This window comes from Peromyscus maniculatus, chromosome 8 (genome assembly GCF_049852395.1).
Source record: "Peromyscus maniculatus bairdii isolate BWxNUB_F1_BW_parent chromosome 8, HU_Pman_BW_mat_3.1, whole genome shotgun sequence".
Taxonomy (NCBI): Eukaryota; Metazoa; Chordata; class Mammalia; order Rodentia; family Cricetidae; genus Peromyscus; species Peromyscus maniculatus.
The window spans coordinates 33029274-33045806 of NC_134859.1; the positions used below are offsets into that span (position 1 = coordinate 33029274).

General features: G+C 44.9%; 4 non-coding genes across 4 annotated transcripts; 2 read left to right on the forward strand and 2 right to left on the reverse strand.

Moving 5' to 3' along the window:
• Positions 1-1427: 1427 nt before the first annotated feature.
• Trnav-cac (transfer RNA valine (anticodon CAC)) lies at positions 1428-1500 on the forward strand. Its single transcript has one exon. It is a non-coding gene; the product is annotated as a tRNA-Val (tRNA).
• Positions 1501-5695: 4195 nt separating this feature from the next.
• Positions 5696-5768, forward strand: Trnav-aac (transfer RNA valine (anticodon AAC)). Its single transcript has one exon. It is a non-coding gene; the product is annotated as a tRNA-Val (tRNA).
• Positions 5769-15538: 9770 nt separating this feature from the next.
• Trnak-cuu (transfer RNA lysine (anticodon CUU)) lies at positions 15539-15611 on the reverse strand. The gene has a single exon. It is a non-coding gene; the product is annotated as a tRNA-Lys (tRNA).
• Positions 15612-16045: 434 nt separating this feature from the next.
• Positions 16046-16117, reverse strand: Trnaa-ugc (transfer RNA alanine (anticodon UGC)). Its single transcript has one exon. It is a non-coding gene; the product is annotated as a tRNA-Ala (tRNA).
• Between the last annotated feature and the right edge of the window lie 416 nt (positions 16118-16533).

Sequence of the window (16533 nt, forward strand, 5' to 3'; positions counted from 1 at the left end):
CTCCACTCACAGTCCCCTACCCCCGGGACGACAGGCGCGTCTCAGGCGAGGAGAGGGGAGGGGACCGAGGGGAGCACCACCGGCAAGTGCCTCGGCTGGACCTGAGTGCAAATCCGCCCCAACGCTCCCCCGGCCTCCTCATAAACCCCCGCCCCTCCTCACTTCCTGGCCCCGCCCCCCCGCTTCCGGCCTCCCTCCCGACACTTCCGGCGTCTCCACACGACCTACACTCACGAGTTCCCTCCGAGGTTGCGCTACGCCCCCTTCTCCCACGCCCCGCCCCGGACTCCCGGGGCAACCGGAAACGAGCGGGAGGCGCTCTAGCCGACACGCGGGCACAGGACGGGAGGGCTAGGACGGCGGAGGCCCACATCTCTGTGATGACTGGCCGCGGGGAACGCGTACAAAGCGGAAGAAGCCCCCACGCCCCGCCAGCGGAGCCAGACGGCGGAGGGAAGCGAGGACGGGGAGCAGCACCCTGCTCTCCGTGCTACAACCGCAGCGGCCTAGCGCCATCCTACCGAGCAGGCACGGACGACTGCAGAAGGGACGCCCAGAGCCAGAGCCGGAAGCTGAGGGGCGGGCCTGCTCAGCGCCCTCATACTTCCGGCCCCTCTAGACCGAGAACTTGCTTGAGTCTCGGGAGATCCCTCCAAGTGGGGTCGTGGGCGGCGTCTGAGGAAATAGATAGTGGAGTCCGAGAGGCGCCGCCCTCCCACTGTCCTGGCCATTTCCACGCCCATTTTAAAAGCTGCAGTCTTGCCCGCACTCCTACAAGCCCGGCACCTGGGAGGGAGAGGCAGGAGGATTGCGGCAAGTTACAGGCTCGTGTAACCTGGACTACAAAGTGAGACACTATCCCAGAAAGTAACCACTAACCAACCAAAGCAAGCAAACAAAAACCTGTCAACTGGCCACTGTCCCATCATTTATTATTAATATTTACATTCTTATTAAATGGAACACTGTTCAGCTATGTTTCCCCGTGCTGTGGATTCATTCAAATTTTAATACTTCATATTGACCATGGACACCTTTCATGTTTTGAAATCCGAAATGCTTTTGAGATTTGTATTCGTTGAATTCCAGGCTAAAAGAAAGGAGAGTCTTGAATTGCTTTTGTGAAACTAGTTTTGTGTGTGTGAGAGGAGATAGAATCTTGTCCTGGCTATATTAATAAAGATATCCCTGTGGTCCCCAAAGCATTTCTGGTGTCTTTTTTGCTTGCTTTGTTAGTCTGTTGGTTAGAAATAATTGTTGTATTATATCATCTGATCGGAGATTTAGCTGGGAACCGTGACTCAGAGCAACTCCAACTGATCATGTCAAAATCACGATCCTTCGTGGGACAAATCATCTTATGAAGTGGGCACAAGTTTGTCGAATCGTAGCTTCAGGAGCTTCCGGGTCAGCACCCTGGCATCCTTGTTTCCGTAGTGTAGTGGTTATCACGTTCGCCTCACACGCGAAAGGTCCCCGGTTCGAAACCGGGCGGAAACAGTTTTAAACTAATTTTCTTGGCTTCCACAAAATCCTGTGTCATGTTGAAAAAAAAAAAACAAAACAAACATATCCTTGGGAAAAAAAAATGAGTAAATGACAGTGTACGAAGTAAACATACGTCTCTCCTCCCTCCAAAATACTCTTGAAGCCATTATCTCTCCAAGAATAGCGGTGCTTAGGATGCACCTGTCATCTTCGTGAGACAGTTGTAATTAAAACTGATAAAACTCTAGGCTCTTAATCTCAAGGTCGTGGGTTCCAGACCTACATGGGGTGAACTTCCTTTTAGAAAGGACAACGATTTGAGGCACTTTTGTGACCAAAACAAGACGGTGCTCTGTTGTCTGCACTATTACAAAGATGGACGAAAGACCATTAAATTGGAAAGCCCGCAAATGGGTACCATTTAGCAAATTACTGGAGGCCGGCCATCATCAGCCTAAATTTACCATGTATTAGGCTACACCCAGGTGTCAGGACCGGCTGCACTGATAGCGATGGTGTGGCTACTAAAAGTAAGCTAAGACCCCAGGATCAGGGAGGTCTATGTAAGCTTCCAAACCACGGTTAGGATTCAGGCTTGCATTTCCAGGAAAGGTGCTTTGTGTGATGAGAACCTCAACTCTAATCGATTTTTCTTTTTTCAATTAAAAGTGTCTACGCTGAGATGTTGCCCTGCCCGCTTGGCCACCACACATAAGGGAATATAAAAAATGTCCTTTGTTTTGAAAAGCTCTAGCATGAACATCTTCAACTCCAGGAAATTCTTCTTTAATGTCAAGTGAGATACGCCAACTGTCCCTTAGTCTTGTAAGTACAACCCCAGTTCTACCTGTCAGCTGTCCTGTCTTCCCTACAAACACCCCGGGCACTACAAGCCTAAGGATGGCATCATGTTAGTTTATTAAACTTACTAGACAAAGGACAGCCTCACCTTCCATTTCAGAAGCATGTCAAAGGTGCAGCTGGGGACTGGACAGTGGGTGTATTACCCTATAGAGTAATCATAGCAAGAATTAGTCAGAACTTGTAAAATAGGCAGAGTTCCTAACATGAGCCTAGCACATACATTCCTGGAGAGTTATTGTGACTATGGTCCTACCTTGAAATGTATGGATCAAAGAAAGCTTTGGGGTTTTGGAGAAGTGTTTGAGCACCACCCCACTGCCCCAACAACTGAAAATTTCCCAGCCAACCTTGGTAGCTCAGAGCTACTTTGGGGACAAAGGCAGACGATGGTAAACTTAGGGCCTGCCTGAGCAATTTAGTGAGAGATGTCTTAAAGCTCTGTGACAGCATGCTGTCACTAAGTATGAGAGCCCAAGTTCAATACCTAGTACTGCAAAAGAAAACCACACAGGTATATGTATATTTGTATATATGCATGTTATGATATGGCCACTGCCCTCTTGAATGTTCAGCGACATGAAATTGGACCCATTAACAGTTCCATCATTAAGGGAGGGTTCATGAAGCCCCAACCCTCCCTCTTGTTCAGGGAAGGTAAGATAGCCCAGCCTGAGGACATATAGACAGTTGACAATTGCTAGGAAAGGGGTTTGGGAGACCCTGCCCATCCCTGAGGATACGGCAACAGTTAGGGGTTTCCAGGGAAGATATTTTCTTCAGGAGTGTAGCCACTAGTAAGCTGCCTATGCTCCCGTTAATCGGTCCCATGCTCCTGTAAGCAACCCTAAATAAACTCACTGGTTCGCCAAGCTAGACAAGGGTGTAATCGTTTCTTTGTTCTGCCATCGATGATGCCTTATCTGGGGCAAACAGATGTTTGTTCATCTCCCCAGGAAAAGTTCACACGACAATCATTTTTCTAAATAGCTGAAGTTCCTCTTTACTCCCTGTGTGGTTATGTAGTCTTTTGCAACGGGGTTGGGTTTGTTTGCTATTATGTGTGCTTGGTTTTGGTTTCCCAAGCATCGTGGTTGCCATTTTGGAAAGATATGTTCTAAAGAATCGCACCTTGTACAAGGCATCCTTAGACAAGCATCATTCCTTTAGCTATTCCGTTCCCATCCACCCTATGGTAATCACTCATCTCATTTGTTTCTGGCATATTCTTTAGACATTTCTTTCTTTCTTTTTTTTTTTTTTTTTTTTTTTTTTTTTTTTTGGTTTTTTCGAGACAGGGTTTCTCTGTGTAGCTTTTGCGCCTTTCCTGGAGCTCACTTGGTAGCCCAGGCTGGCCTCGAACTCACAAAGATCCGCCTGCCTCTGCCTCCCAAGTGCTGGGATTAAAGGCGTGCGCCACCACGCCCGGCCATTTCTTTCTTTCTTTCTTCTCCTCCTCCTCCTCCTCCTCCTCCTCCTCCTTCTTCTTCTTCTTTCTTCTTGGTGTTTCAAGACAGGGTTTCTCTGTGTAGCTTTGCGCTGTTCCTGGAACTCACTCTGGTCTTTTGAAGCAATGATAGATAAACATGCATTTTCCCACCACCACCACTCCTTTCTTGAAGAAAGGATAGCACACTGTAAATGTTTCTTTACATCCTTCTGTTCAGGAGCATACAAACACCTTGCTTTGTTTTGTGTTTTGAGACAAAGTCCAAGTAAGTAGTAGCTCAGGCTGCCCTCAAATTGGCTATGTAGCTGAAGATGGTTGAACTCCAGATCCTCCTGCATCTACACCCTAAGCACCAGGATTACAGGTGTGCATTACCATGTGCAGCTAAAAATGCCTTTTAATTAAAAAATACAAACTAAATTACCTTCAGGAATGGACAGCAGAGCTAAACCATTGATTGTTTAATAATCATGATTACTATGATTTGTTTTAAAACATCAGCCAGCCATTCATCAGACTTCTTTAAAGTTATCGGTGAGGGACACAGACTTCAGCTTCCCAGCCAGTTCACTAGCAATGGTAAGCACTAGTCTAGAAATAGAGTGACATCACTTTGTTGATTTGGAACTTTTTGCACAAATGCTTGCAGGGTCTTTTGCAGATTTTTAGGGTCATTTCTTACCATCATTACTGGCATTGGAAAACTTTCCTAAAGAATCGTGGCTTTTCCATTAAAGAGACATGGAAGTGGACAAGTTTCTCTCCCTTGCCCTCCCTACACACATAATGCATGCCCTCTAGAGATTAAAAATGGGGCAGGGACACAAAATCAATGAGCTCAGACGAATAGGCTGAGAGGCAATAAGAGATCTTAAAGAACATGTTCCAAGACATAAGTGAGTCCGAGTCTTGGGAGACTGGTCACTGCTATTGCCTCAGACGCAGAGTGAGGGTGTGGATCATGCTGTGAGCCCAGATGTGACTCTCCAGGAACATGGCTCTAAGCTAAAAAGAGGATGAGTTGGCACGTGAAGAAAAGAGTAAAGCTCCCACTGGATCCAGAGGCAGACAAGTGGGAAGAGTTAAACCCTGCATGTCATCTGGTAAGAGGAGGCAAAGCATCCCTGGATTGGTCACCTAAGGCCTTTGTTCACCTCATCCAGAGACTCAAGCTAGCCCAGAGGCTCCAAGTTCTGGTGGTGAGGAGATTCTGAGACACAGGCCCATCAGGAGCCCCTGCCTTACAAATCCTGGCTCCTCGGGTATTGGGGAATCAGTTTGGATGACAGGAAATCATTGTGAAATATTAAGCAATCTACACTATTCTCAAATTTGCACAACACAGATCCATATTTAACATTTAATATATGCTAAACTGTATCTCAACTCTATATAGGTTTGATGAGATTTATTTTTATTTAAAAAGTCCTTGCCGGGCTGTGGTGGCGCACGCCTTTAATCCCAGCACTCGGGAGGCAGAGCCAGGCGGATCTCTGTGAGTTCAAGGCCAGCCTGGGCTACCAAGTGAGTCCCAGGAAAGGAGCAAAGCTACACAGAGAAACCCTGTCTCGAAAAACCAAAAAGTCCTTCAGTGAAGTTTTAAATTTTAATAACACTTTCAGCTTTGCATAAGATTAGCTTAAAAGTTGGTACTCACAAATTTCAATTTTTTAAAAAATTTTATTTTAATAATTTTTCATACAATTATTTCTGAAAGCATACATAAAAACGATTTCTCTTTTGACATTTGAGTCCTCCTCCCCATCTCCTCCCCTCTGAATTGTATCAATGGAGCCCAGATTAGTGAACAGGATCTAGGAATCTGGAGAGGCAAAGTGGGAGCAAGGAGCGTCACGATTCCTCCTTCTTGAAGGAGGAAAGCCCCATAAGACACAGGTTTCCGTAGTGTAGTGGTTATCACGTTCGCCTAACACGCGAAAGGTCCCCGGTTCGAAACCGGGCGGAAACAAAAGGGAAATAGTTTCTTTTCATTTCCTACTTGCTATAGCCTAAGGACTTTCTGCTAATGAATAAATTCTTCAACTTCATTTGTTTATCGTGGGAATGTGTTTGTGTGTGTGTGTGTGTGTGTGTGTGTGTGTGTGTGTGTGTGTCCCGCTTTCCTCTATATTCTTTTCCCAAGTGTGTGTGTGTGTGTGTGTGTCCCGCTTTCCTCTATATTCTTTTCCCAATCCATTTTCAGTTTACTTTTAACACTACACCCCATGTCTAATTCTCAGGATGCAAGAGGTAGTCTTTTGTCCTTAGACTTTGTTGTCCTCAAAGAACTAGAAGTCCTAGCAGATCCAGCGGGTCGGGAACGCCGTGAATCCACAAAGGGAGCACACTACAGGAGCGATGTTTTGAAAACGTGCGTTGCAAGCCCAGGCTGCGGAAGATGTTCACAGGAAAGGTAGCAGCCGTGAAAACAACCGGACCTACAGTGAACTGCCCCTCCCTCGGAGGAGTTTCTCCATCCAACAAGTAGGACACAGTGTCCTCCCGGTTTACCGCGAGGCCCTGAATCAGCCGTGGGGCAAAAGGAGAAAAGAAAGGCAAAGCACTCAATAGAGAAAGGGTTATTTTAAACAGTAAGATATTTTCTCTGTGGGAAATAGTAAAAATGAAATGTTTTTACATTCAAAACAAAGGGACAAATACTATAGAATTGTATTACTATAGAATATACAAATTTATAGAGACAGAAAGATTAGACGTTATCTCAAGATGGGGAAGAAAGGAATATAGAGCAATGATTTCCTAAGTACAGAATCTCTGTTTTGTGTGATGGAAAAGTCCCACAAATGGACAGTAGTATCAGGACATAATATGAATGTAATAAATCAATACAATTAATGTAATTAATGAATATCATAAATGTAATGATTGAATGAATACTGCAAATGTAATTAATATTAGTGTAATTAATGAATATAATGAGTGTAATTAACTAATTAACTAATTAATTTTTAAAAAGAGAGAGAAAGGGACAAGAGGAGTCCTGCGACACATTCATGAGAAGTGCCGGGCAAGTAGAGATTGCTGGCCAGGGGACAGCTGTAGCTTCCCAGGATCTCCTGCTGTCTGCTCAGTTTCCGGAACTACCCTGGCTTCAACCTCTTTGGCCACCCTTACCTACAGATGGGGACAGACGGACAGTTGGGGACAAGGAGGGCTCAGCCGCCACGAGGAAAAGGAACAGCGCAGCCAGCGTGATTGCTGGTCCCCTATCCACACGTCTCGACAGGGGAGCGACTCAGTTGGATGCACCCCACAGCGCAGCCTGCTCCCACAACGTCTTCACTCACCAACAGAGCATGCTTACTCCTATACTAGGCAATTTGTCTCTCAGCGGTACTGTCAGACTTGAAAGTCACACAGAACATCCACCGAAGTAATCAACGGTATCCTCTTTAGAGATCCCACACATCCGGACTACAGGCACAGCCAGTACAGGTTCAAGTCAGCCCAGTGGTGGCCCAACACCTCAGGCCACCTGCATTAATTCACCCAAACCACACCAACATGGTGCTCATTAAGTAGTTAGGACAGCTCTGTCCCAGAATCTACAGATCAATAAATCCAAGATACTTAAAAAACCCATAGAGGTGAAGAGTGAAAAGATCCTACACTCATTTTGAGAATTTTCTCAGGGTTCCTCTGCTTACACGATTTTTCCTTTTATTTCCTCCACGTTTTCGCATAGTAGAGTTTTCGCTATTAGACTTAATTATAGGTGTCTCTCCATGCTCCTACCCCAGGCTCTGGATTGCGCGGGTATTTTCAGCCCCACCCCACCCCCATCCCCTCCAGCTGACCTATTTGACCTGTACTGGAACTCTGGGATCTCAGAATCCCATGACTCACCCCTTTATCAATCTTTCTGTTTGTTTTTCGAGACAGGGTTTCTCTGTGTGACAGTCCTGGCTGTCCTGGAACTCTTTGTAGCCCAGGATTTCTTCGAACTCACTGAGATCAACCTGCCTCTGCCTCCCAAGCCCTGGGATGAAAGGCGTTTGTGGTCACCACCACCTGGCTTCCCTTTATCAGTCTTATCCAAGTGGATTCCATTGATGCCCCAGCTAAGATAAGAAAGTTTTCAACGTCCTTCGATGTAGAGACAGAAATTAAACTGATGGCTACATTGCGAATACCAACCAATCTGCTGGTGTGCCTAACAGCACTTACAGATAGATGGCAATTTTGAACCAGATATTTTTTGAAAGACAACGCCAGCTTGTCAGAACTTTACAACCTTCTTAGACTCTCTTTTTTGGCAGAGCAAACACAGCTTTATTGATAAAAAGTAAATAAGGATTCCCAAGACAGGGCCGGGCTTCCAACAGAACAATACCGTTCCTGTCCTTTTAATCAACTAACAGCTGATCTTGGTAGCTGGCTGTGGTGGAGTGTGAGAACAATCTCAGCAGGAGGGAGGCAGAGGCAGGAGGGTCACTACAGATTCAAAGCCTCCCTGGACAATAGACTATCTTAAAACAAAAAGCCTCTTGTTGGTGTTTAAATTGTAGCAGCTTATCGGCAGGCACTCCCTTACACTGGCCCTCTGTCTTTTTAGCCCTGGCAATTTGAAAGTACTCTTGCTGCCTGGCTTCTCTGGAATTTTCTCTGTCCTCTGTTGCAGGAGAATGTTTAAGGAGGTTGAGCTTTTGTTTGTGTTCATTAAAGTGTTAAAAAAAAAAAAAGAAAAGAAAAGAATAAACCAGTGTTGTAGGAATTTAGCCAGAGTCACTGTGTCCAATGCAGATATTAGAAGGAGCAGCTGTTTTCTAGAAGTACTTTGACCTTGAAGAATCCTTGTGGAAAACCGTGATAGTCTCCCATGCTTGGTAGAACTGTTTTTCAGAAAGGGTCCTTGCAGCCATCCCATGACTTTGGTCTTGTATTATTATGTATAGCAAAGGATACGTAATAAAGGACTAAGAGTCATGGGAACATGTAAATTAGATTAGGTAGCTTGGTATAAGGAAATACTTTGTGTAACAATCAATAAATATGCCATTGTGATGCATACCTTTAATCCCAGCACTCCAGAGCAGAGACAGGAGGATTCCTGAGTTCCAGGCCAGCCTGATCCATTAAGCAAGTCCCAGGACAGCTAGGGCTACACAGAGAAAACCTGTTTCCAAAACCAAACCAAACAAACAAACAAACAAAGCGTATCTATGTGTGTGCAGCTGAAGATCTGCAGCTTCTTCACTCAGAATTACCCTAAAGAAGCAGTTTAGAAGTTGGGGATTTAGCTCCAGAAAAAAAAAAAAGAAAGAAGGAAAGAAAGAAAGAAAGAAAGAAAGAAAGAAAGAAAGAAAGAAAGAAAGAAAGAAAGAAAGAAAGAAAGAAAGAAAGAAAGAAGAAAGAAACCAACCAACCAAACAAAAAACCTAGAACAAAAAAAAAAGAAGCAGTTTAAAGGACCCAAATTCACATGGGAAGTTCCATCTAATGACAACTTGCGGAGCTGATGAAACAGAACTGTGCATGGGTGAGAGGCTCTGGGTGTGATCCCCAAGGGCTGGAAAACACTACAAACAAATCTTGCTACACATTTATAGGTTCAGTTGTCTATCCATCTACACACACACTCACACACACATGGGGTGGGGGTTATTTGCTCGTTTTTAAAGATGTATTTGATTTTATGGATATGAATGAATGTTTGCCTATATGTACGCAAGTGTCCCACCCTACTCATGCAGTGACACTGAGGAGTCCAGAAGATGGCTGCCAAGCCTTTCATGTAAGGGATAGGAACGGAACTCAGGTTCTCAGCCAGTGCTCTTACCCACTGAGCCATCTCTCGCGCCCCCATCTGTCTATGTTTAAGACTAGGTTTCATTCTGTTGTCTTGAACGCAAAGGCTCGTGTGATCATCTTTGTTTTACTATGGGTTTTTATTTTGTCTTGTTTTCTCAAATAAACCTCAACGTTGTTTCATTACAAAATCGTCTACATAAATTTTGCCCCCACTTTTTTGGGTTTTTTTGAGACAAGGTTCTAGCTGTCCTGGAACTCACTCTGTAGACCAGGCTGGCCTCAAACTTAGAGATGGGCCGGCATCTGCCTCCCGAGTGCTGGGATTAAAGGTGTGTGTCACCAATGCCTGGCTCTACATAGGTTTTTTTTTTTTTTTTTTTTTTTTGGTTTTTCGAGACAGGGTTTCTCTGTGTAGCTTTGCGCCTTTCCTGGAACTCACTTGGTAGCCCAGGCTGGCCTCGAACTCACAGAGATCCGCCTGCCTCTGCCTCCCGAGTGCTGGGATTAAAGGCGTGCGCCACCACCGCCCGGCTTTCTACATAGGTTTTTAATCAACACGTGAAAATCATCATTTCCTCTTTTGCTTGTTACATTTTTCAATTCAAAAATTTAGAATGGAGGCAGGCGTGGTTGCCCGCATTTTAATTCCAGCACTTGAGAGGCAGAGGCAGGAGGATCTCTCTACATAATGAGTTCCAGAACAATACAGAAAGACCCTGTCTCAAAAAGAAAAAGGAAAACAAGAGGAAGAAGGGGAGGAGGAGGAGGGGAGGAGGAGAAGGAAAATGATGATATATATTGAAACTAGAACATGAATCACTCAACTTCAACAAATTTTGCTCTACCAATATTCATACTCTTTTGTCTCCACCTCCCTCCACCTCCATCTCACTCTCATGGGCCACCCTCCCATAGTCATTTATTGGCCATCTCCTTCTGACTGGCTCATCTATTCCTTTCTAGCCTTTTAAGATTAGAGATTAATATGGATAGCTTCAGATCCCAGGTGTTGAGCCCTTACCAGGGATTTAGCATGGTTCTAGGTGCTAAACATTGATTTATTGGTCCTAGCAATAAACCTGTGGTATTTTATTATTTAGTTCTTCTCTTTCTATTGCAGTCATGGAAACACTGCCCTTCAGGACAGAGTCTCCGCCTCTCTGAAGTTCACTTTCTGATAGGCTATTTCAATGGTGGAACAGATGGAGAAATAATGTCCGAGAGTGATATGACTATAGCCATCTGACAGGGTGGGAGTAAACAGTGTTAGAGAGTACTCAGGGAAAGACAGATCAAAAGAAGTGACAAGTAACTGAGTCAGGAAAGGGAAGAGTCAGCCATCATCCAAAGATCTAGGGGGAGAGGCCTCCCTGAGAAGAAAGAGAGGGAGTTGGAAGCTCTGAAGAAGCAGATGGATGGTTTCAAAGGCAGAGAGAAGACACTGGTGGTGCCTGTGGAGGGGGCTGGGAGAGGAAAGGTCCTACCTAGACGTCTAAGGATCTGAATTCTCATGATTTCATCTATACCCGTTGTTTATGCTTTATGCTTGGATAGAAAGTGTGTGGGAGACATGGATTCTGCTGCCTCAAAGGGATTCCCAGACTAGTGAGCACACAGCATCAGCACAGAATTTGTAAAGATGCATGGATGCTTATCTATCTTTATCTAGGGGATTATAAAGAAACAACAGACCCAGGAGCATTGTTTCTAAGCATATAGACTAGTGGATGGGTAAACGGCACTGGTTACCAGCCGAAAAGTCACGGGCTATGGCTACGACTACCAGAGTTATAAAAAGTTTTATTAGAAAGAAGGGATGGGAGGGAGGAGCCAGGCCTGGTGGGGGAGGGAAGCGAGGAGCAGAGCAGAGAGGAAACAGAAGGAAGAGGGTGGGGGTCCGCCTCCCGGCTTTTTTGTTTGTTTGTTTGTTTTTGGTTTTTTGAGACAGGGTTTCTCGGTGTAGCTTTGCGCCTTTCCTGAAACTCGCTTTGTAGACCAGGCTAGCCCCGAACTCACAGAGGTCCTCCTGCCTCTGCTTCCCGAGTGCTGGGGTTAAAGGCGTGCACCACCACCGCCCGGCCCCATCTCCCGGCTTTTTAAGGCGCGGATTGCGTGATCATGCTGGGTTCACTGATAATGTAAGATGCACTGCACGGCGGAGCATCCCTAATAATACATGCAGTTCAGGCACATCACTCCACTCCCAGCTAGGACCTAGTTTCTCAGGGCCTCATCTTCTCACCTGATAAGTGAAAGTTCAGAAATACCAACTTCATAATTCGTAAGGGAATGTCATCATTTCTTAGATGTTCACGATAACTCCAGGTGATGATAGCTGTAATTAATGAAAGTACTAGCCAAAGGGATTGTTTCAAAAATTGCTACAATAACTTTAGAGAAAGTCAATAATATTTGTAAAAGAATTCAAAGCCTTAAGGCAAACTGGGTTTTAATGTCTTCAGCTATAATAAATTGAATATCACAAAAATTTCACAAAAGGAAGTAGGTGCTCTTTTCCTATTTTCAAACTCCACCCATCAGATACTATCTCCAGTAACAGTGGTAAACTAGGAGGTTTCCCAAAATAACCAGAGGTTTTAATCCAACTTGTCCTGCCTAACACACAATGGAGGCTTGGGTTATTTTGGTCATCTTCCTGGCCACTCTTCCTGTTCCAGGCATTCCTCTAGAATTAGGTGTTTCAGGTTGACATTTTGGCTTCTTTCTGGCCTACTTTTCATATTCCTCAGAACAATGGCTTGGGATTGACATGGCCTTGTGTCTGGAGACTTGAGTCCTTACACCGGTGTGGTACAGCAATGAGATAATGACATGAGCACTTGAGGAGTGTTGAGTCACACTCTTGACCCTCTGCAGACCCTGGGAGAATGATCTCAAGTTAAGCAAAGGGAAATCAGTGCTGGTTGAAAATATGGGATTATTTTTAGAATAGTTAGATAATACCCACAATATACTAAATGTGGTGATAATTTCCCATACCCAATGAGGCTGTTTTTGAAGATTTTGTTTTTATTATGTGTGGATGAGTGTTTGCCAGCGTGTATATATTGTGTGTGTGTGTGGGGGGGGGCAAAACAGTTTGACCACACAGCTGCCATGACAGGCTTAGAGGCCCAGGCACAGCTTCTGTGACGACAGGCTTACTGGCAGGCAACACCCAGACCCAGGAAAAGCCATCAACTGACCCCACCCAGAGAGGGCCTACATCTAAGGGGAAATACCTGACATCCCAAACATTCCAACCATTAGATAAGGTGGCCAGATGTCCCAGAGTCTAGCATACACCTATTTCTGTTTTACAGATCCCCCTAGACAAATGTCAGCCAATCAGGGTCCTGAACCCTGGAAATCCCCTCACCCCAACCTCTGCTATCATAAAAACTCTGCCCCGCCTGGGCTCAGGGTTCTCTGCTCTCACTGCTGTGTCAGACAGACAGAAAGACAAAGCTCAGAGCTTGAAAATGAAGGCTCTTTGCTTTTACATATGGGATCCGGTCTCCGTGGTGGTCTTTTGGGGGTCCCTGCAATCTGGGCATAACACATATGTGCACCACATGTGTGCCAAAAGAGGGCATTGAATCCCCGGGAACTCCAGTTAGATAGAGATGGTGGTGGGCGGAGAGCCAAACTCAGGCTTCTGGTTTGTTTGGCTTAGTTTGGTTTGTTTCTCTCCCCCCACCCCACCCCAAAAAAGGGTCTCACAGTGTGGATCAGACTGGCTTCAAACTCACAGAGACACACCTGCAGCTGACTCCCAAGTGTTGCTTTTAACGGCATGCAGCCACTATGTCAGCCCAAACTCAGGTTTTCCGTAAGCACAGCAAGTGTTTTTTTTTTTTTTTTTTTTTTTTTTTTTTTTTTTTTTTTCGAGACAGGGTTTCTCTGTGTAGCTTTGCGCCTTTCCTGGAGCTCACTTGGTAGCCCAGGCTGGCCTCGAACTCACAGAGATCCGCCTGCCTCTGCCTCCCGAGTGCTGGGATTAAAGGCGTGCGCCACCACCGCCCGGCGCACAGCAAGTGTTTTTAACCACTGCATTATCTGTCTTTTCTGCCCCTCCAGTAAAGCTTTTAAATAAAAAACATCGTTTGGGGGAATATTATTTTTAGGTGTGTTACTTTTGTTTCTGTTGCATTTGTTTAACTCTGTGCAGCTGTGTTATTTGCCTGTCTAAAACACCTGATGGTCTAACTAAAAAGCTGAACGGCCAAGAGCAAGGAAGGAAAAGGGCTAGGCAGGGCTGGCAGGCAGAGAGGATAGTTAGAAGGAGAAATCTGGGAGAGCAGAGATCTAGGAGCAAGAGAAGGAGGAAGACACTAGGGACCAGCCACCCACCCAGCCACAGAGTTAAGAGTTAAAGTGAGACACACAGAAGTAAAAAAAGGTAAAAGCCCAGAGGCAAAAGATATAGATGGGATAATTTAAGAAAAGCTGGCAAAAAACAAGCCAAGCTAAGGCCAGGAATTTATAATTAAGAATAAGCCTCCATGTGTGATTGATTCATTTGGGAGCTGGGTGGCAGATCCCCCAAAAGAGCAAAAACAACCAACAACAAACATCCAAGTGGATGGTTCATATAGCCACTGTGTGATACTCTGTTGTAGAGGAATCATAGGTCAACAAATCACTTATACATGTTTTCTTTGCTACCAGTCCCTTTACAACTAATGCTCCAGCTACTAGGCTTGCAGTTATTATTATTTTTATGCCTTTGCATCGATGTATCCATGTGATTAATTCCCAGAACTGAGATTTGCTGAGTTGGGGTTTATATATAATTGTAATTTTATAGAAATGGGTAAACCTCCTATTTCCGGGTTGATCCTTCCCAATCCCTCCCAAGACAGAAGGTGGGAGGAATTCATACATCCAAAAGTAGATGGATGAATAAAGAAACTGTGGTATATACATGTAATGGAATGTTATTTTACCTTAATGGAAGGAAAATTGAATACACACTACAACATGAATGAACCTAGAAGATGTTCTGTTCCGTGGGATAAGACAGTTAAAAGGCATAAGTGTGTTTGGCTTATAGAGCCTTCCTGTACCCTTAGCACTTGGGAGATGGAAGAGCCCTCTCCCTACACGCACGTACACACACACACACACACACACACACACACACACGCACGCACGCACGCACGCACGCACGCACGCACGCACGCATGAGCGAATAATTGAATTTGATAGCTCTAGGGGAAAAAAGAGTATTCACAAAGACAGTGGAATAGCGTTATCAGGAGCCGAGTAAAGACCGTAGTGAGGAGTTAGTGTTTGATAAACAGTTTTGACAGGACAGATGGGAAAGGTCCACAAGGCCAGGTGTGGTGCACACGCTGGCAGGCGGATCTCAGAGTTAGTAAGCCAGCCTGGTCTACAGAGCAAGTTCCAGGACAGCCAGGGCTACACAGAGAAATCCTGTCTCCAAAAACCAAATAAATGATGGATGGATGGATGGATGGATGGATGGATCAATAAAAAGGTCCGCTTGCCTAGAAATGAATGAAAGTGTAAGCAGTACAGCAATGTGAATGTAGTTAATGCTACGGAACTGTATAGTTAACATGATTAAAATAAGCTCAAAAAACCAAAAAAAAATTGGAGATGTAACTCAGTGGTAGAGCTCTTGCACGCTGCATGTAAGGCCCAGGGTTTGATTTTAAAAAGAAAATATTTGTTAATATGATAGATATCGAATATATTTTGCCACCACAAAACTGAGGGCCCGAGATCAGGGACTTTACAAGCAGGTAGAAGAGGAACCGGCCGATGAACATTTCGACGCTGAAAGTGAATGGAATTACTTTCGATTTTAAGTTTCCAGAGTGTTAGTTGTTTTTCCCAGTGTACCCAATGAAAGGTATGAATTTTGGAATCAGCGCTGCCTGAATTTCATTTTTTACAAACTCCGGGCGTCGTGAAGTATAAAAAAAGGAGATTGCCACGCGCCCAACGTGGGGCTCGAACCCACGACCCTGAGATTAAGAGTCTCATGCTCTACCGACTGAGCTAGCCGGGCGCTGTGTATTACCGTGTTTTTCTCCAGGTCTATGTTTGGAGAAAACTAAGTCAGCTTTGGCGTTGAACCCAGAATTTGAAAGAACTACAGAAATTCGGAAAAATTCAATTCAGTCGTTGATGTATAACCATCCTCCCTATTTCCTTCCATTTTTTTTTTTTTTTTTTTTTTTTTTTTTGCTTATTCTTCTCTACCAAGAGGGGGAGATGGGGGGTGGGGCTGGAAGGGAAAGACTACTTACTTTCGAGTTTTATCGGGATAGTCCCAAGCTGGGAGAAGTGAACGAGGCGAAGCCCGCCCTTGCCAACCTGGCAACAACCTTTTTTACCTCCTGCCTCCACCATCTGGGTTTTCTGCAGCTGTTGGTTGCAGGATCAATTTGTAAATTTATCATGAAAAAAACGAAAGCTAATGAGCAAAAGGATACCACCACCTGGAGATGCCGGGGATCGAACCCGGGGCCTCATACATGCAAAGCATGCGCTCTACCACTGAGCTACATCCCCGTTCGCCCTCGCCAGCTTCTCAGGACTCTCCTAGTAATTGCGTATTGTACGGCTCCCAACCGTAGATTGAGATTTACGAGCAGCAGACCACAAACATTTGCAAAATTCGCGAGAGGCCGCCGCGCCGCGTGCTGTTCGAGAGTCTTTCTCCCACCCTCCGTAAAGAAGCTGTTCTTTCCGGAAAGATCCCCGGGAGCGGAGAGATCCCGGGCTGGGAAGAGGGGAGAAAAGAGACTCACTCATCAGGCATTATGACAAAAAAAAGAACCGTGACTCCAAAAAGAAAGATACGTTTGGTTTTTGTTTTAAATGCAAGATAATGTAGTAAAACATAAAAAGTTAAAACAAAACAATGAAGTTAATTGCTGTAGATGCGGAAAGTGCATAGGAAATGGGCGGGTTCTCAAATGCTCGGG